Here is a 23,701-nt window from a genome sequence, read left to right on the forward strand (position 1 = left end):
GTGGAAGGGGTCTTGCTTTCTTCATCAGCACCGCAAGTGTTATCTCCACACCAGGTGGAAGGGACCTCGTTTCCAACAGCAGCACAGGTATCAGAGAGGGGCAAGCAGCCCATGATTGAGGAGGGATTGTCAGGTGATCCAGATATTGGCATCATTGATCTTGACACCCGTTTTCCTAGCTCGGAGCTTAAGGAGATCATTCAGCAACGGGAGGATGAAAATCACTTGTTGCAAGAAAAATTAGAGATGGCACAATGGACAATCACATATTTAGAGCAGCGCAATAAGCAATTAGAGGATGATCACACTCGATGAGTTGCAGAGGATCCATGAAGACCGCAACTTGGCTCGTAAGAGACCCGGTGATTTGGTACCCATTGAGCGAGAGGCTATGCTTCTCCGGGTCAATGCTCATTTGGAGAGGTTGCTGGTCAAGGCTAACAAAGATAAGGACATGCTCCAGAACATGAAAAACCATTATTGGGCTCGAATGCACGTATGTAAGGCAAAAATGAAGGTGCTCAAAGGACGGTTGGCCAAGGCACTAAACAGAAGAAAAAGGCCCGATCCCCTCCACATCTTGGTTGAGGCTTCCTTGAAGGAGCATGGTGCTAAATGACTTACCTTCTGCACAAATTTCAAAAAAAATTGAGCATTTTTGGTCATTTGTGATTTTTTTGGGCAAAAAACAGGCTTTCTTCCCCAACGCGTAGCGCGCCACGCGCTACCTTGAAGATGGGCAACTCCTTTTCATGAAAACTCAGCATTTTTGGATTTTTCATGCAAAAATACACTTGCTCAGCAATTGCCAAGAGATTCGATCAAGTTTTGAGCCTCCAGAAGGTCAAAAAAACAAGCAAAAAATGACTTTCTGCCACTTTTTTGACACACAGGAAGCAGCCTTGGGAGGTTGCAATTTTGGAGGGGAAAATGGTCACCAAATTCAGAAATTCGACTTGGGTTGGAAAGTAGACATCCAGACCTTTCGAACAAGCCCACTTTTGCCTCCTTTGGACTCCAGAAAGGGCCTCAAAAGTAGGTCCAAAGGCGCGATATGCGTTGAGAATCAGGGTGCTACGCATCAGGCTATTTTTCCAGAAATGCACCTACAGCTCAGCAAAACGTAGTTTTGACTAGGTTTGACTTTTTGGAGTGGGTTTTGATCCTCCTTGATGTAAATGATGTAATTTTATGATACTTTGACACTTATTTATCTCTTCTAGAAGATTCATTCATGAAATAGGCAAAAATTTAATGAATGAATTGGTTTCCTAACTTATAGAGGCAAGTTGTTTTGACTGCCTAGATTTTAGTGCTCAGTTTGGAATTGGTTGAAACAGCTCCTAGGATAGTGAGATCGACCCCTAGTGGCAAGGAAAGATGTTAGATTGCCTATATTATGTACTTTCTTGGTCATTTTCATGGTTGGACTCTTGAGGGAGAAAGCTTCTATTGTATTACTCATTGTATCTCTACAATTTTTTGCAAAGGAAGACCAGGGTTTTGCAGTCATTTTTGGGATTCCTGTGGTTACATGTTGTTATAGACATTTTTGTGCCTTACAGCATTGAGCATGAAATTTCCATAATCCAAGGGATCCAAAGTCCCTAAAAGATTTGTTCCTGCCCCTAAAGGAACAAGGTCAACCAATGACAGCTTCTCCCAGAAGTTCTCCACCAAAAACCACTCAGAAACAGTCAATTCAGGATCAATTCAGAAGCTCTTCTAGCTGCCTGCGTTGCAGTGCACCCCAGTACACTAGCTAGGTGCGTTGCAACGCACCTAAATGCACTACCAGGGTGCGCTGAGTGGGAAATGACAAATGGCAAGCTCATTCAACGAGGTGGAAAGACCCTGGAAGCTTCTAGAATCTTCTCCAATGACACTTGCCTCAATGAATTTGACTAGTGATGAGTAAGAGGCTCTCAACCTCCAAGTGGAGGCAAGAACTGACAGAGAGAAGCCACAAGTCAAAACACAAGCTGACTCATCCTCTCTGCTTACATCTATATATGGATCTCTCACCCAGAGGTCCAGAAGGCTGGAATTTTGTACTTTGCAGAGAATTGTTGTTGGTTTGAGATTGAGATTAGTACATTGGGTGATTTATGCTTTGTTGGAGGAGAGGAAGGGATTCCTTTGCTGGGAGGTAGATGCTGGATTGGGACTCACTTGGTTGTATCTCCTCTTGGACTTTGTTATCATATCAATAAATCTATTTGAGTTTCTCTTATATGCTTGTATATCAATGATGCTTTGTTATATTTGCATATTTAGTTTATATCTGATCCTAAACTAGTTATGAATGTAAATCCATGTCTTTTGTGTAGTTTTCCTCTCTTGTGATTTTGCAGGAACTTGGTGAAGCTGGACCAGTGAAAGAGCAGGAAGCGGGAAGCGAACAAAAGAGAGAGTGATTGGATCGACAAACTAGTGGAAGACACCAGTTAGTTACATCCTTCTTTCTCTATTTACATCTCATAAAGAAGAATACTCAGATAGTTTTCCTTGTTTGTTGCTAAGGCACTATCACACCTTAGAGTGGGATAGGGGCATTCCGAATTGGATACTTTTCCCAACAACAAATTGGCGACTCCACTGGGGATCGTATCTTGTTAGTTTATTTTTGTTTCTATTGTTGTTCATCTCATAAACTCAAGAGTGCCGAATCGAACTGCATTTGCCATTTTCAAATGAAAAGTAGAGATCTGCTACTCTAGTCCATTCACTGGGCCTGTTTATGATCTGAACAACTGATCCACAAGTGCTCTAACAGCCCTTTGTGATAGATATTAGTCCTCCTTTAAATCATCCTTCTAATTGTACCTAATTGATAGCTTTTATCCGGCCAAAAACCGTAGATTAAACTGCAAACCGTGACCCAGAATCCAGAGACAACTCTCGTTTCTACTTTAGCGCAGACTCTGTGAAGAGGTTCTGCATTTCAACTCAGGTCCCGAGAAGGCTACCTGCGATGAAGTTCAGTTTCTCTGTGCTGAGGGTGCGCTGATCAGCCTTTGCCTTGTGCAGCTATGGTTCTCTGCTTCCTTTTGCTTAGTTCTATCTCTGTTTTTGCAGCCTGTTATCAGTGTGTGTACCTATCTGAAACCCCTTTTCTTTGCCTCAATTCCGCCTCAGTTGTATAAAGAAACTGTATTTGTTCTTTGTGTATTTGTTACATCATTTGCAGTTTCCCATTACAAAAGTAAACTAGTCATACTGTCACCCTTAGATCTAGACCTGTCATAAGTGTCGTTTTGATCTTAGGAGTGAGTTTGTTCGATGTTCACAGTTGATTACGCTTTTACTTTTGTCTTTTGGTTTGAATTTATGCATTTCTAGTGTCGAAACAAGTATTTACTTCAAAATCATAAAGTGTCGTAAACGTCTTTTTTGATTTCGAAAGATGCTTGTTTGTGTTTTTCACTTGAAATCGAATTCAAATTTGTACAAAAACTTTCTTTTTAGGCATCAATATTAAGAAAGTGAAAACAAATACATGCATATGTGCATTTGCATTTTGACAGTTTGTATCTTGATTTAGGAAAAGTGCATTTACAGTGTACTCTATGCTCTTTGAGAAAAGATTGTGTCTTTCTTTTCCCCTTGTAGCTAGGATTTTCATTGTTGAAAAGATATAAAAGCTTGCTTATCATCTTTAGACTACATTTAGGAATTGTATCATACATCTCGTGGTGATCCAAAAAGGCAAACTTCTAAGAAAGATCAACCTAAAATAAATTGAATGAACTTAACAACGCTTTGTAACTTAACGCACAACATAGAGGTCTAGGCTAGAGAAGTGTTCCAGCGTCGTAAAACCTGGTCACTGGTCGCCTCACTGATGGTTGGGTGATTCCTCCTGAGAGACGATAAGTGCCAGTACGGATTGTGCTCCCACGTACCGTCGTGTATATATTGGGAGACCCCTATAGGCATAAAACCTTTATCCATAGGAAGCCGTGTCGGCCACCCTACTGATCGCAATGCACTGAACACAGCATTCAGGAAGATTGACTGCCCGTACCTTAAAAAGTATTCTGCGGTTTTGCGAAAAGTTTGGCACACCCTCTACCTAGAACTCCATAGCAGTCCCTTTCGTTCCTTTTCAGACTCCTTAACGGAAAAGGTCCATCTGAGCACTTGTCACTTCAGGCTCATTAAAAATCGAAGGAGACTAGAGTCATCTTTAGCTTTTTCTCGACTCTTTAAAATTGAAAAAGCAAGTTGTGTCTAAGCGTCGTTAAAATTTATTTTAAATGGAATAATCATACCCTTTTTCATGTGTTGATCTTTAGGTTGAGAAAATGGAGCCCACCAACCAAGGAATTCCCCTTGGTGGAAATCCTAGTCCCTTCTCCTCTTGGAGAGATGTTGGTGCACCCCATATGGCCACATTGTCGCTTCCAGGACTGACAATTGGCCTGCCGGTCTGGCTCTTCTCAACCAATGTCGTTCAGAACACCACTATTCCTGAACAGTCGAATCAACAATTAGACGAGTCCAGAATTTCCCACCAACCTTCGACTTCCTCTAATTCTTCTTCTCTTCCTTCCTCTTCGCGTGGCAGAACTGGTAAAACTAAAAACCAAGTTCCTAAGGAGAAAAAGGAAAAGAAGAAGAAAGAGAAAAAGAAGAAGGAGCCAAAGGCAAATAAAGGAAAACAAGTGTCGTCTAATGAAGATCCACACACAACACTGACCAGGCCTAAATCGCCATGTGTCATCTGCAAGGGAGACCACTTTCACAGAGATTGTCCTTGCATCCCTCGGATACTAAGGGACTGGTCTCCCCGTTTGCACAATCCGGTGTCATCAACCTCTGATAGCCATGTTGAAAGTACACCGTCAACTAGCCAAAGTGAAGTTCCAGGACAAAAAGGGAGGGCTAGACCTCCCTATAGACTGTGCGAAGGCAACCATGCCCTCCACCTTTGTCCCTTCTTAGACGAAGCTAGAAGAGTTTTGGAAGATCGTCCGGTTTCACCGTCACGACTTCCTCCTGGATATAAAAAACTCTTGCCGAGTCCTTCGTTAGTTGAGAATCTAGCTGGCCCACTCAAGTGGTCAGCTGAAGCGTCTATCATTGAAAATAAACCAACTGAATCCATACCAGACGAAAGTCAAAAGGTCGAGGCGGTAGTTGACCTAGTCTTGCCTTCAGAGGTTTTATCTTCGAATGATATAGTCACTGAAGAGGATAAGGATGACACCATCCAGATTCTCTTCATCAACACAGACTCCGACGAACACGGGGGAAATCCACCCATTCCTTTATCGCAGGAAGGAATTTTGTCAGAGCGATATTTGGCCGTCTACTCGGTCCCACCACCAAGAAACCTGGTTGTATCCTTCGACTGGAACCAACTAGGCAGACCCCGGTTGCCAGCAAGCATACCATTCCGAATTATCGTTCAAATATACAGAATGGTTATGGCTGGCACCATCATTGATGAGGCGGCATCTGTGAGTATCCTTTCCTCTATTGCTTGGAAAGCGCTTGGTTGGCCAACGCTTTTTCCTGAAATGAGAAATCTGACAGGCTTCGATAAAGGAACCAGTCGACCTTTAGGGATCCTCCCCAATGTGCCCATAACATTGAAAGGCAAGACCGTTCAAATGAATGTGATGGTCGTTCAAGGGCCCTTGGATTATAACCTACTCCTTGGACGAGACTATATATATTGCATGGGAGCCATCGTCTCCTCACTCTTTAGAGTAATGTGTTTTCCGCACGAAGGAAGAGTGGTCAAGCTCATGGACCAGCTTTCATTTCCCGGATCACGCATCGCAAATAGTCATATACCGTCCCTAAATGGTCTCTTCATGCAAGAAATGTCTGAACCCACGGTCCGTCCTCCCAATGAGCGCGAGTAATTTGGAGGGATATGACTGGAACCCAGGGGGCATGCGTCCTGGTCTGCTTCGGCAGGAAAACTTTGGGTATAGGGTAGGTTTCCGCGAAAGAATATGACTAGTCCGTACCCCGTCCGTGATTGGAAGAGGGGTTGTTCTAGAATAAGATTCTTTTGTCAAAGTTATGTGTTTGACAGAACAGAGTCACTCACCTTTGTTCATCTCGGTGGACATTGCCGAAGAAATGTTTTGTTTGCTGCGCAAATGAGACAATCTTTGGTAACCTGAAAGAGGTAGGCCTCTCTCGGTAAAACAAATGTTTTGGCGGAAGTGAAGTAGGGGTAACCTTGAAATCGTACTTTATACCTGGGGGCATGCAAACCTTTTGGAGTGCAAGCAAGGGGCGGCTATTTATTTTTTAAATTTTTAGGACCTCTAACCCTTTAAACTCGTAGGATTAGTCGTTTCCAAGCTTGCATAAAGAAAGGATGTGAGGCAAAAATCTAAAAGTTGCAGTTTTTATATGAGACATTCTTATCACATGACTGGATTAATCGAGCAGTTTTAGCACATAGTTCATGCTCGTTAAAAAATAAACATAAGATCGAGCAAGTGTTTCAATCCGCGTTTAAGCTCGTTAAAAAATGAACTATCCTCCGGTAAATAACCACCGTGAATGTAAATTTATCAGCCATTAAAGCCTTGGTCGTGTTTGCACCGTCACCTCCACTTTTCCATTGACCAATCATTCACCTCCATTTGATTGTTTACCCATTTTGAGGAACAGCTGCGAAGAGTGATTTCACTAGCCATCCTTGTGACACTGCCATGATTGGAAAATTCCAACCCTTACCTGGAATCAGCTGCTAACCCGTTTTATCACTCGTTCCTCAAAAGATGAGTCTTCTTTAAGCTCTTTTCATCTGACTCGTAAAATATGAAAAGATTGCCGAGTTTTGGCCTTCCAGCTTGTTAAAGCGACCGGAAGTGCTATCCCTCCTCTAGATTTTAATCTTTTTGGACCTGAGGGATTATTGCAGAAAAAGATCGAGCGCTTGTTTTGTTCGGCTCGTTAAAACTATCGAAAATTCATCCATTTTGTATTGTTTTATACTTTTTCGGACTTAAGGGATTAGATGACGAAAAAGGAACTTTGGAGTTATCTTTGCGTACCTTTTCAGACTCTCTAAAAATGAAAAGGACCGAGTTATCTTTGTCGTTAGACTCGTTAAAAAGCATTAATAGCGACAAACTTGTCTTTAGACGAGAACGAGTTTCACTATCGCTAAGCTCATTAAAACATAGCGATGGGTTTGCCTGAAGGGAAAATTATAGAACAAGCATATGTTATCCTCCTCAAGCTTGACAAAAATAAAGAGGTACTGGTCAGAAATGACTGGGGAAAAATTGGGAAGAAACTCAAAGAACTTTTATTGGTAGCAAGTCGCTCTTGAACATGACACTTCCACTCTGTGCCTGAGTCGGGTTGGGTTGTTTCATTCACCGGTCACATCACCATGGTCTCGCCATACCATCCATCTTTGGGGTAAATGCTACCAATCCATCACATAAGTGTCGCCGATATGTTCAAGAGAAGTCATCCAGAGAAGTCAACCATGTCCCATCCACTACCATACATTATCCTTCATTCTTTCATGACCGCCACCCTGAACCATATATCATCAGATCATTTTTACCTCCATAAAAATCATTTGCTCCGTTCCATGTCACTGATGTGGGATACATTAAGGCGCTCCTTTGGCGGATCACTTCTTGTCGACATCAGCTCATTATCTAAGAAGTTGATCTAGGAACACCCCCTTCAGTACTTTGAAGCTTGCATGCCTCAATGGCAAGTTTCTCACTTCCAGCGACAGGTATACATCAATGACCTTCGACCGAAAGATTTTGCGTGGTGTTCGACGCCAAGTCCTTTATTCACACCACGTGAATTGTACTGCAGTACCTTGAGGGTCATTATCATTATCGGTGATTCCTCTCGTGCTTGTTAACAGTTTACATCATTGACTAGTAATCAAGCGATGTCTTTCCATGTTCGACTTCAGAACATTTCTCACATGGATCGACTTGTACTTAGAGTGAAGATTGGACGAGATTGAAGACCCCGGATCTAGTTTCATCCATCCGGGCTGCGATATATATTCAGAAAAAATAAAGACATTGACATGTATAGCATTGCAGCACAGATAATCATCCTATCAAAAGGATGATGATTTCATCAAAATCATCAGTCTACCATCAGACGATTGTCTGTTCTATGTACAGAAAAATGAATTTATAAAGCTGAGCATGGGAATGCCCGCCTCAGCTAGATCATGAAAACAGTATGAAAAATAATGTATTGTATTGTATCTTATTACAGGTCTCCTCCTAGCATTGGAAGATCTTCGGATCCTCCTAATAAAGCATTTCACCCGATAAACGGCCTCATACTTTAGGGGGAAACTGTTATAGACATTTTTGTGCCTTACAACATTGAGCATGAAATGTCCATAATCCAAGGGATCCAAAGTCCCTAAAAGAGTTGTTCCTGCCCCTAAAGGATCAAGGTCAACCAATGACAGCTTCTCCCATAAGTTCTCCACCAAAAACCACTCAGAAACAGTCAATTCAGGATCAATTCAGAAGCTCTTCTAGCTGCCTGCGTTGCAGTGCACCCCAGTACACTAGCTAGGTGCGTTGAAACACACCTAAATGCACTACCAAGGTGCGCTAAGCGGGAAATGACAAATGGCAAGCTCATTCAATGAGGTGGAAAGACCATGGAAGCTTCCAGAATCTTCTCCAATGACACTTGCCTCAATGAATTCGACTAGTGATGAGTAAGAGGCTCTCAACCTCCAAGTGGAAGCAAGAACTGACAGAGAGAAGCCACAAGTCAAAACATAAGCTGACTCATCCTCTCTGCTTACATCTATATATGGATCTCTCACCCAGAGGTCCAGGAGGCTGGAATTTTGTACTTTGCAGAGAATTGCTGTTGGTTTGAGATTAAGATTAGTACATTGGGTGATTAATGCTTTGTTGGAGGAGAGGAAGGGATTCCTTTGCTGGGAGGTAGATGCTGGATCGGGACTCACTTGGTTGTATCTCCTCTTGGACTTTGTTATCATATCAATAAAGCTATTTGAGTTTCTCCTATATGCTTGTATATCAATGATGCTTTGTTATATTTGCATATTTAGTTTATATCTGATCCTAAACTAGTTATGAATGTAAATCCATGTCTTTTGTGTAGTTTTCCTCTCTTGTGATTTTGCAGGAACTTGGTGAAGCTAGACCAGTGAAAGAGCAAGCAGCGGGAAGCGAACAAAAGAGAGAGTGATTGGATCGACAAACTAGCGGAAGACACCAGTTAGTTACATCCTTCTTTCTCTATTTACATCTCATAAAGAAGAATACTCAGATAGTTTTCCTTGTTTGTTGCTATGGCACTATCACACCTTAGAGTGGGATAGGGGCATTCCGAATTGGATACTTTTCCCAACAACACATGTATTGATGGTGTGTTTCTCTTTGTACTTGTAAGTTTGTTATGTGAATCATCTTCTTACTTTCTCTTCTGCAAATTAGGCAAATGAAGTGTTAAGGTAGAATTCATGGTTGCTATGCTCTGCCTTTAAGTTTTCTTAATATCAATGTTTTCAGCTGTTTAAGGAGAATTCAAGGTGATTGCTTGCTCTCCTTAGCTCCTCGCCAGTCATTCTCATTCATCCAAATCTTTCAAAGGCATCAATAAAGTCTCCTACCTTGAGCCAAAGAACCCCCTGCGAAAACTGTGTCCAATCCCCACACCCAAAATTGCCTTTCCCCAATTTTCCACCAAAACCCTAAAAATCCCAAATCAAACCTTTTTATCAGTTTACTAGCCTAAAATTAGTGTTCTTTATTGGTTATCTCTACCCGTTGAAGATCTTTTCCGAGATAGACCGGAGAGAGCCCTCTCCTGCCCCGTAGGGCTAGCTACGAGGCTAAGTGGTTTGATGTTGCCTTGGAGTTTACCTTTTTCAGCCTGAGGTGAAATTTCAAGCGCTAACACCACCCATGAAAGGTTTCATCCGATCATCCATTAGGTGGTCGATTTTGTTTCCTACCATGAGGATGGTGTGCCTTCATGCAAGTTATGCACCATATGCTTGTATCCATCTGGAAAGGTGGGTGCATGGGCCATTTCATCTGTCATACTTGGCTTTTATCCGCATTTCATGCTTCCCAAATCATAGGTGCATCATTCTTCTACATTCACGCCAGTCCTCAAAACTCCTTTGGTGCGTACTGCACCATCTTGTGGGTGTAGCATGTAGTACCCTTTTCAGAGCGTCGAAATGCTGTTGTTCTGGCACTTGGTTTTCAAATTTGTTCAGGAACTCCTCCACTTCACCTAACCCATCGTACATAGGCAGATCCCTTACCTCTATTTCTACGTGGCACAGTGACCTTGTCATCATGTTACAGCTGAGCGTGGTTACCTCGTGTAATCGGTTCTGCCATTGTTCTATCTCTTCATCAGAATCTGATGTGCAGGAGCTTTCGTGCTCCCATGATATTCGGCCATCCACGGTTGGATTTTCCTAATCTTGATCCCATGTGGTTATCTTGTCGATGAATTCTAGATCATCATTACTATCGTAGTCGTGTGATGGCTCTATGTAGCGCGATCCTTCTGTAGGGTCTAAAGGTACCATTACACACAATGAATTTTTCTAAAAAATCATCTTGCACTTCTTTAGATTTATCGCTCCATTCATTTTAGTGGCCCAATCTATTCCTACTAGTGCAGGATAGGGATTATTGTCATCAAAAATCTTTATCACTTCGAAATCTTCTAGTGCACTCTCATCTTCAATATCTACTGTTATTCCCTGTAATCTTCCCATAGGTAGGATATTTTATTGGTTCGCCATTCGCAGTTGGATAGGAGACCATTGTGGCGCAGGCCTGCCCATGCGCTCCCATGTATGCTTTGGCAGGATGTTCGCGTTTGATCCTAGATCCAAAATCACTTGATCCATTTCATATTCCCCTATCTGCGTGGTCAATCTCATCTCCATTCCTTTTCTTGTCATGTTCTTCCCGAGCTTCCAGACTATGTACAATTTTCCTCGTGCAGTCCTAGCACATCTAGTGATGAGTTCTTGCAGCCCCTTCATGTCATTTCTATCGCACAAAAGCTTCATGCATGTCTCCAATAGTGTAATGATCATTGATGGGTCTATTTCCGGTTCTAGTCTGTCTCTACTTCCTAAAGTGGAGGCATCCACGAAGCTCTTCTTAGCTTCCATGAATGTCTCCTTAGCATGCTCCAAATCAAATTCCATTTCTTTTTTCGAGCCTTGTGAACCTAGGTACTTTCTTCGAGCTACTTTCCTTTGTCATCCCCTACCGTGACACCACTCTAGAGCACGATATCTACATTCAAGTCTTCCTCGCGTGGCTTAGACCTGTTCATTTACAAGTTCTGAGTCGGGGGAGGTTGGAGTGCTACTTTATCACGCAACCTCGCTATCAGCATGGGATAATCCTCCATCTCATCATCAAATTATGTACAATATAAGCATAATGGTCTCATTGGATTTGTACAATCGTGGGCACAATGCCTTGTCCTCTACAATTGTAATATATTAGTTGTCCGCGACCTCTTCCCGATCCCATTCCACCTCGACCTCGTATGCGCCTGTGAAATCCAGTGTGTGCCATTCCTGCATTTTGATCTAGGGGTCGTGTTTCAGAATAAACTCTATAGGTAGGATTCTGATCCATCATTACTTCATAACTTCTATAGGTGTGCTCATCATGGCTCACTGACGTATAGAAATTACAGAACAATTGTTGGGAATTCTGGATATACTTTTGTAGCATATGGCAGTTATTTGTAGCATGCTTCCCTCCTATATGATAAATCGTGCACCACAACGTAGATGCTATTCTTGGTCCTCCTTGTGCCTCCAGTCTCAATGGCATTAGTCCTCCTCCCACAAGGTAATTCACGAACACCGGGTAGTGGTCCTTGTTGTGCCCCTGACCCTTGGACTTTATGCACCATACCTCGTTGCACTCTTCTGGATGAGTTATATTTTCTTGTTTCAAAATTTTCATCTCAAGGCACAATTTATTCAACTACGCATGAATCTGCTGGACTCTTAGGCTAGGATCTCGTATCAGAGTCTCGTTCAACCTCACTGAGACCTCCAAAGCTTCAGCCCGAATGGTTAGCCTCTGTTACATCAATGTGTTCCGTAGATATGGTGTTAATGAGGCTACAAACCATTCATGGTGTTTCCCATCTATTAAGGTTACGTTCACTTCGCGAATTAAGCACTTCAGTCTTTGATCCCACTCCCACAGGGTTTTGCCTAGTAGCATTGTGATTTCCATGAATCCAATGATTGACTGTGCCTCCAATTTTGGTCTGCTAAATTCCTTTTCTAGTGGAGTTTGGATATCTGCTATCCCCATATTCAGATTGTCATTGGAATGCTTAATGTACTAGGTTAGCGCACAATCTATAGAGTGATGACCAATGTTACCTTCTTTATATTGTCGTCCGTGACACCCTGTGCTTCCCATACCGCTTTTAGCATGAAACAAAATTGGTCTGGATCTTCATTCCTGACTCCCTTGATCACTAGTAGCTTTGTCACGCTGGCCAAAATACTTCACGGTGGTGGTAGAGGTGGTATGGGTGAAGTTGAGGGTGAAGATGGTGAAACTAATGGTGGAGTGGGTGCAGGTGGTATGCGCGAAATTCTCTGCTTTATCAGATTAATCACACTTCTTGGTGAAACCTTCGCGAGCTCCTCTTCACCTCTTCACGGAGGTGAAATGAAAGGGTTAGTTTCTAGTTCAGAGCTACCTTCATTTCTATACATCTTCCCACTCTATGTAGCCCCAAACATCAGTTTATTTTCATAACCTACTATAGTAGCATTTTAATCCAAGTGTTCAAAGATTTAATGTACTTACCTCATGGTACCTTGAGGAAGCGTCATTTGGCCTCGCTATAGCTAACCAAAGTATCTACCATGTATTCGGTGAGAACCCTCCCATGATATGATCCTGCGAGTGATCGACAATGCTCGCAATCCTATCTTCTGATGCTTCTATTTTGCACACCAACTCTAGAGTCCAGACAATAATTTTGTTGAGTTTACACCTTCCTTGTTTATCTGGTAGCCTCGCTATCCACTCGCACAACTCAGTAGGGAAGCATGCAAATAAAATTTCGCATATTTCCGTATATAAGTAGCAACCTAAGCACTCTTCCTTTGATAATCGTGGATTCATGTTTTCTTGCATCGCGAACTCGTGAATATTTCTGTCCAACCACTCTTCAATTCATTTCTTTGTCAGATTCTAGTGATACGACATCAAACATCCTTATGCAGATCCTAGTCCTGGCAACAGAACCATTTTTTTCCTTGTTAGGGCCTGACCTAGATACAAAGTTAATTACCCAAACAAATCCTCGTACTACTGGCCCTTTCAGCAACAGTTTGCGGAGCGCAAACTGAGGTCTCACTTGAAGTAGTATGGGGGGGTGCTAGAACTAGGTTTCCACACCCTAGAGATGTCTGATGAGTTCAATTGGTCGGCGGCTTGACCCTATGTAGAGGTTGCTTCGTGCACTTTCGCGTTCCTCGTAGCCTGATATATTGCCTTCGTGCAGCCCTACACAGGGGCTGAGTGCCACATTCTATGTTATTACCCAAGACCTTACTTTTATTCCAATGTTAGTTAATTACCTTTTCCTACTTGAGTTGTTTAATCTATACTTAACAACACAAACCATTCATATAGGTCACGCAGTAAATAAACAATATATTTGCAAATTATATCAATCGTGCATTAACCCAAGAACAGATACATAGAATTATAACAAAACTTCTTGTTGGTACCATCCTATGACCTCCTGTTTCCTCCTAAAACATATCATTTGCCTACTTATTTCCATCATATATCTCTTAGAACCCTTGAAAATTGATTAGTTAATAGTCCTATAGTTATTAAAATGCATTGAAATTGATTTAGGAGTTTTATGTTAAAGAATTAGGGATTTTTGGTAAAATGGCTACAGGAAGTTCCAACATCCTGTAATTGGTTCATTGTTTGACATGTGGCATGACAGCTGGGCTAGAACGAAGGGTAGGGATGAAAAGTAGAATGTCCAAGCATGGATGAATACCTATCCTATAGCAGAATCGACCCTCCTACATGCGCGGTCAACAGTTGTCAAAGTATATCATGTTGGCGACAAAGGCAGCAACAGCAAAGCATTCTAAATTGATTTAGTTTTGTTCGTTTTTGAAATCAGTTTAGGATAGAAACATTTTAAAAATCTCGACATGATAAAAGCGGCAACAGCCATATCATGAATGTACATTCGTTTTCGAAAGGTAAGGATTGTAAACACATATGTAAATACAGTCCTGTGTAATCAATGTATGGGTAATCGTTGTATCGTTTGAAATAGAGTTTGAACTTAATATCAAGAACACAGTTACAGTTACGATCTTTGTCTTGTTGCGTTGATTTGATAATCGGTTGAACACAGTCCAGTATACCTCTGGAACGCGGACGGGCCCTGCGTTAAATTGGTATACTGTTATTTCCTTTTCATTTACAACTTAGGGTATTACATGACATGCACAGTAATTAGAATTGGTTGTTGATTTCAATCGAATGCGTATGGTTTATGTTTATGAGATCGCTTGAACAGTTCATCACCGGGATCGTGAATCGTATCCTGTAAGGGATTCGATCCTCTGTTGTCCTCTAAAGCAATGTTATGAACTCTGCTTTCATTTCAAAGTATGTTTATAATTTCCAGATGTCTTTAGCTTGCATGAATATTAGTGAATGCTGAGTATTTGTTAAACAGGGGTTTCGTGCATGGTGTCTCTGTAAGGAGATTGAAATCTTGGTTTGAAGTGATACACAGTGTTTTAATTTGATAAATGAATTGAGTGACAGCGTGGTAATTAGGTAGATTAACTGAGTGACCTAGGTGTTTGGGTGATAGGTAACATACCTCAGTCTTCCGTAAAGAAGTCCTGTGACCTACCATCATAACCACTTAGCTAATAATCCTTTATGTCTATATACTTTAGATGCATGCCTCTAAGTCAACGCATCCTGGTCGATAATAAATATAGCCTAGTCTAGCACCCTAAATAGGACACTACATTTTTGCGCCATTGCCAGGAAGGCATACTTAAAGGATTTAAAAAGAAAAAATTCAATAAACAAAAACAAACAAAAACACAGTTAGAAATCATGTTCATTTATGCCTATATTTAGAGACAGTCAGGGTAGATTCGTAAAAACCCCCCACCATCTAAAAACTAACCCATCATCATTAGGAGCAGACTCTTTAGGGAATACAACACCAGCTGAGGAAGTCATCCAAGCATTAGAAGAAAAACAAAAGTCAAGACAGAGACTTACTCTCATTGAAAGGCAAACTTTATTCACACATAAATCGCAGAAGAAGCACTTTCCTAGATCTTCCACACAAGGAGAAAGTAGCACAGTGACCGAACAATCTTTCTTTAATCTCCTCTTTCAAACCAGTGACACTGACACAGAGAGAGCTATTAGAATGGCTGAGGAAGGAGCTGGATCAGTACCACATCAAGGACAGGGAGATGAAGAGGAGTCAACTTTTAAGTTTCCTATACATGAACCACAAGAAGATGATGAGATCAAAATGAAAAACATACCCCCATCCGTGCTACCAAACTTCTATGGTATGGCTTCGAAAGATCCAGACTCATTCTTGTTCGAGTTTGACATTGTATGTCGAACATATGGCTATACAGATGATGCCCATAGGCTTAGACTCTTCCCAGCGACATTAAAGGCATCAACCTTAAGATGGTTCATGAGGCTTGGTGAGCATGCTATAGTTGATTGGGATCGCATGAGGAGAATATTTCTGAGTAAATATCAACCTTATTGCAGATCCAAAGATTCTAAAGATGATATATTTAGAATGAGCCAGCAAGAGGATGAAACCTTAGAGGAATATTTAGAACGGTTTGTCTACAACTTACAAAAATCCAAACACCGAACTATGCCTCTTGATCTGATCCGCACAATATTCTTGAAAGGTATCTGAGAGGAATACATGGATGATCTTAACTTGATGGGAAAAGGTGACATTTCTGCCTTACCCTTTGAAGAAATCGTTGAGTTGTGCGAAAAGTATTCAAGGAGCAAAGCTAAAATGGGAAAAAGAACCCTGTCATCCAAAGTCATAAAATCTGCCTCTGAAAGTGTCACAAGGGCTGAAATAGGGAATCTTTTAGAAGAGTTTAAAAAAGATCTGTTAAGCACCCTAGGGAACCAAATTGACACTTTAAAAGCTAAGAAGAAACAAGAAGATGAAGATCAGATAATGGCTATCTTCTGCCCAAAATGTCGAAAGAAACATGCATTAAAAGACTGCCCACTAGAAAACATCCAAGTTTGTGCTTTCTGTACTGAACATCATGATATGTTTAACTGTCCTAAAGTTAAGGTTTTGCAGAACTGTAATGTGGCAGCCAATGCAGAGATGGAAAACGTGTATTACATGGGCACAAAGAGACCATGGCAGCCAAGGCCAGCACCTCAAGGTATGTTTCCAAATCAAAATTTGCAATTTCCTATAAATGATCAAATGTATGCACAGAACTCATGGAATGTACCCATGCCATGGCAGCACCAAAACCAACCACAGCAACAATGGAGACCATCTCAACAGTACTCTGAATCTTATCATACATACCCTCAATCATACCTAGCATATTCACAACCATATCAGTAATACCATCAGCCGTATTCATCACATTCTCAACCATACCAACAGTATCCTCAGCAAGTTGTTTATCAGCCTCAACCTACTCAACAAGCACTGCCTACTCCTCCACAAATAAATCCACCACAACTGCAATTTCCAGCTAACTCACAACCTCCCAAACCCACTCAAATTCCTGCTCAAACTGTCCCAAATCCAAATAATAGAGCAGAGAGGTCAACCTACAATGTAGAAGAGGCAACCTCATATTCTACACTACCCTTGCAAAATATCAACTTGAGGTCTGGTAGGGTACTCCACAAAGACTCTCCAATAACAGATAAGCAAGAAGAAAACACACAAAATGAAAATGAAATGAAACATCAAAGAAAACCAAACGATGATACCAAGGACAAGAAGATGCAACCACTGCATCCACCTTTTCCAGACCGATTGGTCCAAATAAAACCTCCACTATCTATACCATAGTTTGATGTCTTAGATGAACTCAAGAATGTCAACATAAAAATTCCACTGTTGCAAGCTATAAAAGACATTCCCATCTATACTAAAGCCATCAAAGACATATGCCTCAAAAAGCCTGCTAGAAAAAGGATTGATCCTCAAACCATTCATGTTATAGGACATTTAGACGGCCTTATGACCAATACCATCTCCATGGAAAAGTATGTTGATCCTGGCATTCCCAAAGTGACCACCATCATTAACAACATACAAATTCCAAACACTTTGATAGATCTTGGGGCCGCAATCAATGTCATGACTCTTGAAACCATGAGAACACTCCAGCTCATAAATTTGCAACATACAATGATTGTTCTAGAACTAGCTGATAGGTCTAAAGTGATTCCTGAAGGGATTTTGGAGGACATAATTGTCTCATTGGACTCTTGGGAGTATCCAGTGGGTTTCTTAGTTCTTCAACCCAAATCCAATTTAGGAGGGCACCCTATCATCCTTGGTACACCATGGTTAGCGACTGTTGATGCATTCATAGGATGTCGATCGGGCAACATGATCATTTCAAGAGGGACCGAAAGAAAACAACTCACTCTTTATCCATCGGCACAATCACCAGCAGTAACACACAATTTGTGGCTTGATGATAAATTTAATGATAAAGAAGAAGTAAAATTTGTTTTTAGCATTGACCAAATCTATGATTTCCAAGAACAAGACAATAATGATTTGGTAGAATTATTCCTTTCTCAACCTGATATTTCCGAAAATTTGAGAAATGACCAATATCATGCTGCAGATGTACTTTTGGCCCAAAACTTTCAGGAAACATGCACCATTCAATCTTTGCAAACCACATTTCATGACATTTTTCCAGTTCAATCCATAACCAACACACAGAGTCAGATCATAGAGATTAGTCCAGGGAAAACTCTAAACATAGGCAATCACCTAGACTCATCTTAGCAAGAGAAATTGATTCGACTATTGAGAAAATACCAGAAAGCCTTTGCTTGGGACTACACCGATATGCATGGGATTCACCCCGACACATTCACTCACCATATTTATACAGATAGCACCATTAAACCAGTGAGGCAACCACAGAGAAGAATGAACCCCATGCTCCAAGATATTGTCAGAGAAGAATCGCAAAAACTGTTGAGAGTTAATTTTATATATCCTATTTCTGACAGTCAGTGGGTATCCCCATTGGTTATAGTGCCCAAGAAAAATGGTAAGTGGCGCATTTGTGTTGATTACAGACAACTGAACAAAGCAACGCTCAAAGATTATTTCCCACTACCATTTATTGACCAAGTGTTAGACACCCTAGCTGGGAAATCATCATTTTCTTTTCTTGATGGTTTCAGTGGCTACAACCAGATCAGGATAGCCTCAGAAGACCAGGACAAAACCACATTCACCTGTCCTTGGGGCACTTATGCTTACAATGTTTTGCCATTTGGAATTTGCAATGCTCCAGCTACATTTCAGAGAGCTGTGTTAGCTATTTTTGCTGATTTAATTCATGATTGTGTTGAAGTTTACATGGATGATTTTTCAGTATATGGCAATTCATTTGAACATGCATTAGAAAACCTTGAGAGAGTTTTGAAAAGATGTATTGAAGCTAATCTGTCCCTCAGCAATGAAAAGTGCTTTATGATGTTAAACGAAGGGATAGTATTAGGCCACTATATTTCTTTTCAAGGCATCATAGTTGACCCAACAAAGATCCAGATCATTGTTGATTTACCAATTCCACAAAATCAAAGAGAGGTAAGAAGTTTCCTTGGGTAGGCAAGCTATTATAGAAGGTTTATTGAACATTTTAGTAAAATAGCTTTACCTTTGTTTAAACTTATAACCAAAGATGTACTTTCAACTGGAATGAGAACTGCCAATAAGCATTCGAACTACTCAAAAAGAAGTTATCAACCGCACCAGTCTTGAGAGGGCATAATTGGAGCCTACCATTTCATATCTTTACAGATGCATCTGACACTGCAGTGGGTGCCTCATTAGGCCAAAAAGAGGAATCTTGTAATTATGCCATTTATTTCATTAGCAAAAATCTAACACCTGCAGAGTTAAACTACACAGTCACAGAAAAGGAAACACTTGCTATCATATATGTTGTGAATAAATTCCGACATTATATAACTGGTTATGAGGTCTTTGTACACACTAATCATTCTGCCATTAAACATTTAATGAATAAACCAATAACTAGTGGCAGAGTTACCAGATGGTTATTATTGTTACAGGAATTTAACATCACAGTGTTAGATAGACCAGGCAAAGAGAACCAAGTGGCAGATTTTCTTTCTAGACTACAAAATCCAAGTGAGGTTGTTCCGGTTGAAGATTCTTTTCCACATGAAAATTTATTTGCAATTTCCATAGTAAATCCTTGGTATGCTGATTTGGCCAATTATTTGTCTATAGGAAGGACACCTCCACACTTTACTGCAAAGGAAAAGAAGAGACTAGTAAAACAAAGTGCTAGATATTCATGGCTTAATGGTGATTTATTTTACACTTGTTATGATATGATCATTAGAAGATGTGTAAGAAATGATGAGGTAATTGATATTTTAAAATCTTGCCATGACGAACCGTGTGGTGGGCATTTTGCAGCTAAGCGGACAACATTGAAATTTCTTACTCTTGGATACTACTGGCCATCCATTTTCAAGGATGCCAAGAAGTATGTGAAGAGTTGTGACAGCTGCCAAAGAATGGGCAGGCCAACAACTACATATGAGATGCCCCTTCAGCCCCAAGTTCACCTAGAGCCATTTGACAAATGGGCTCTAGAATTTATAGGACCCATTAACCCAACCTCCAATGGTAAGAAGTACATCTTAGTATGTACTGATTACGTCACAAAGTGGGCTGAAGCAAAAGCACTGGTTAGAGCCACCGAACACACAGTGGTAAATTTCCTTTTTGAAGAGATTTTTGTAAGGTATGGAGTACCAAGGGAAATAGTGACTGATCAAGGTACTCAATTCACCTCAAAGCTAGTGAAGGACATCACAGACAAATACCAAATCAAGCATAGGAAAAGTACCCCTTACCATCCACAGGCCAATGGGCAGGTGGAATCCACAAACAAAACTTTGGAAGGGATCATTACTAAAACTGTGGCAATGAACAGGAAGAATTCAGAAGAGAAGCTCAAAGATGCACTCTGGGCTTACATAATTACGTGGAAGGATACTACAGGACTTACACCATATCAGTTGGTGTACGGAAAAGAGGTAATGCTTCCTATTGAGTTTCAAATACATACTTTTAAACTGGCTGCAGATTTGCAAATTGACTTGGACCAAGCACAACAAGGAAGAATTCAGCAGTTAAACCAGCTGGATGAAATGAGGTAGCAAGCAGAGGAAACCACAATCCTCATGCAAAAACAAAGGAAGCAGTGGCATGATGCACATATCAAGAAGGAGCAGTTCAAGGAAGGTGACTGGGCTTTACTTTTTTACTCTAAATTTAGAGATCATAAAGCCAAGTTTACCACCCATTGGATGGGCCCATACCATATTATTTAGGCTTACGACAATGGTTCAGTCAAGCTCAAAACTATTGATGGAGAAGTTCATTCCTTTACTGTCAATGGTCATCGCCTGAAACTATACACTAAACCCATCAGGAAGCAAGATTTTCTCCAAATAGTATCTCAGCAAAGAGAGGTTGAGATATTGCAGCCCTCAGCTGCAGTATCCCTGCCTTAGTTCATTTCCTTTCAATTTAGAAATTCAAAAAAAAAAAAAAAAAAAAAAAAAAAAAAAACACAAAACAAAAACTAAAAAAAAATATAAAAATAAAAAAATTAATAACAATGGGTTAGATGTGAAAACCAGCCTCTGGCACACTCTAACCCCGAATTCCTACTTGAAAACCAATTCGTTGGTGGGTAAGAATTCTCTTTCTTTTGTTCACTATTTGATTTATCCACTGAGTAATGACTTGAGGACAAGTCAAAACTTTAGTCGGGGAGAGAAGCATCAACATTTTGTTCTCTTATCTCTCCATTGTAAATTCTTAAAGATTTCTTATCTCATCTCCTCACTGTACATCTTCAAAGCAGTTTGTTCCAGCATTCCAGATTTCAATAAATAAGTTGTTTTGTCATTGTTTTATCTCAGAGGGACCTAGTTATAAACATTATGCAGGGGGACCTGTTCTGTCCAGAAGACTATGCTACCAACACCAGCAGTAATGGGACCTGTTTAAGACACATAGAAGGGACCTGTTAAGAGACTGTTACTTCAAGGCTACTTCAACAAAGTTTCATCAAGTTTCTACAAGGATTCACAGGTTGTTGGGCACCAAGACTCCATCAAAATACCCAAGCTCAATGAACCTGTATACATATAAAGAGCTGCATGAACATCTTCAAGATTTCAGAGGGACCTGTTGCATTCGAATCTATTCAGGGGACCTGTGATGAACAGCAAGGAATAGTCAACAATGCCAATGCCAATGCCAATCCTACTCAGCATGCCAATGCAACAATAACCAACAAAAGTGTAATATGTTCCTTATTCTTAACATTTAATATCTTAGATTAATTTTTAATGTTAATTTTAATGACTGTGACTGTTATGATCGATTTCAAGGGCACTACATTTTCCATCATCCCTTATCTCACTGTTAATTCTTATCATCTGTCATACCCCAACCTATTTCATACTTCTAAATCCATTACCCATTTTCATATCAACCTTGTTATGCCAACCGCACCCTACAGTCATACCAACATCTTCCATTTGGCCGAGTACCAATAGAAACAAGACACGTGGTGGATTGCGTTTTAAAAGGGGAAGGAAACAAATGTTAAAGCGGGCCTATTCATTGTATTCCACACGGCTGAATTATGATTCTACCACCCGACGTGGTCAAATGATTCAGAGGACTCCCTGAAATCATACCCCAATATTGCATATACGCTTCCAGCGCTCCTATGATGACATCTATACAAGCGGTACAACCATTCCTCTGTTCCAAAGGATGAATACACTATGAAGTAAGTATAGTGGTTATTTCACCATCATTCTCAGTTATTTCACGCTAGCATTTGACTCCCGTGACTTCCACAGTAAGGATTGAAAGCAGTGAGCTCCACAACGAGGGAAATATAACCAGTCGGTTTCGACTCCCACCAAAGTGACAAGATAGTCGACCGACCGAGCATCATACTGAATATTAAGGGAGCGACACACCAGGTAACAAATTGAAATTTCTTTGTTGAAATTGCTAGAGCATGACCCTCTGCCAAAATGACCAATAGGGTCGAGCCGAGCATGTTTGACAGTTCTCAATATCATGAAGATTGCATTTCGATTCTCAGAGAGATATAGTGGTTGCCATTTTTAGAGAAATTTCATGGAAGTAATGAAGAGGTTACCAAACAATTCGCCTTCACATTCAATGGAGAGAAAGCCCTGATAGGTAACTTCTCATTCAGGGTTTCGGAGGACACCATAGAACAGTCAATAGGGATTAGCCCAGAAGGGGAGAAGTACTTTAAAACAAAGTAATTTAAAGAGAAATCGTGGACTCAATTTATGTCTAGATCCAGAGTCTCATCAGTTAACTGGAAGAAAGGTGTTCCAAGGAGTTGGTTGATGCATCCCTGGGATGAGATGGTCTATATTCTCAAAAAATTCGTAACCTGGGAAGGCCGTTATAGTATTTTCTATCTATACCATATTAAGTTACTGCTACACTTGAAAAGACAATGCGTTATCAGCCTACCATATTTTCTATTACAAAGCTTAACCAAGATGTCGAAGACCATACAAAAGCAAAAGGGAAATGTAGACAAGAGCCTATATCACTTTGGCTTAATTAAAATTCTTATTGAGCATGAATTGCAGAGAAGAGGGAAACCGTGGAAGAATTTCTTAGCTGCTAATCAAATTAAAGATGAGGAAGACAAAGAAGAACTGTAGGAGAACTCAGGTTTCATGAAGGATATCGATGAAGAGATCCCAGTATCCAAAGCCAGCAAGGTACCTCCACCTATGAGCAGCATAAAGACTAGGAAAATGAGAAAAGAAGATGCTCAAAAGGTAGAGCAAGATAAAATTTTCACCACTTATTCAAGAAGAACAAGGAGCGCATCGAAAGCCCAGTTACAAGAAGACCAGCTTGAATCCAATCCACCTATACCAATGGATATTGAAAGTAGTGACCACTCACCACCAGGACCAGGAGCTGATATAGAAGTTGAAAGCCATAACAGGCAAGAAAAAGGTTCACCACCTCCCATTAAGAAATAGAAGAAACTGGAGAAACAAATGGAGAAATTGAAGGAAGAACTCATGGAGGCTAATATGTTAGAAAAGGTTATCGAGAAAGAGAATGAGATTCTCCGAGCGCAGAGTAAAGAGACTCAGTAGAAGAATGAAAAGTTAAGGGATCAAAACAGTGAACTTGAGGCTGAGCAAATGGATATTTGTAAATGGGCCACCAAGTGGTACAACCAGAAGAAGACCCTCAAAGAAAAATACAAAAGATTAAAGCAGGAGCTCCATGGTCAGAAAGA

This window comes from Pinus tabuliformis, chromosome X, assembly GCF_031772625.1.
Source record: "Pinus tabuliformis cultivar Carrire ecotype Pingquan chromosome X, CPIR1, whole genome shotgun sequence".
Lineage (NCBI taxonomy): Eukaryota > Viridiplantae > Streptophyta > Pinopsida > Pinales > Pinaceae > Pinus > Pinus tabuliformis.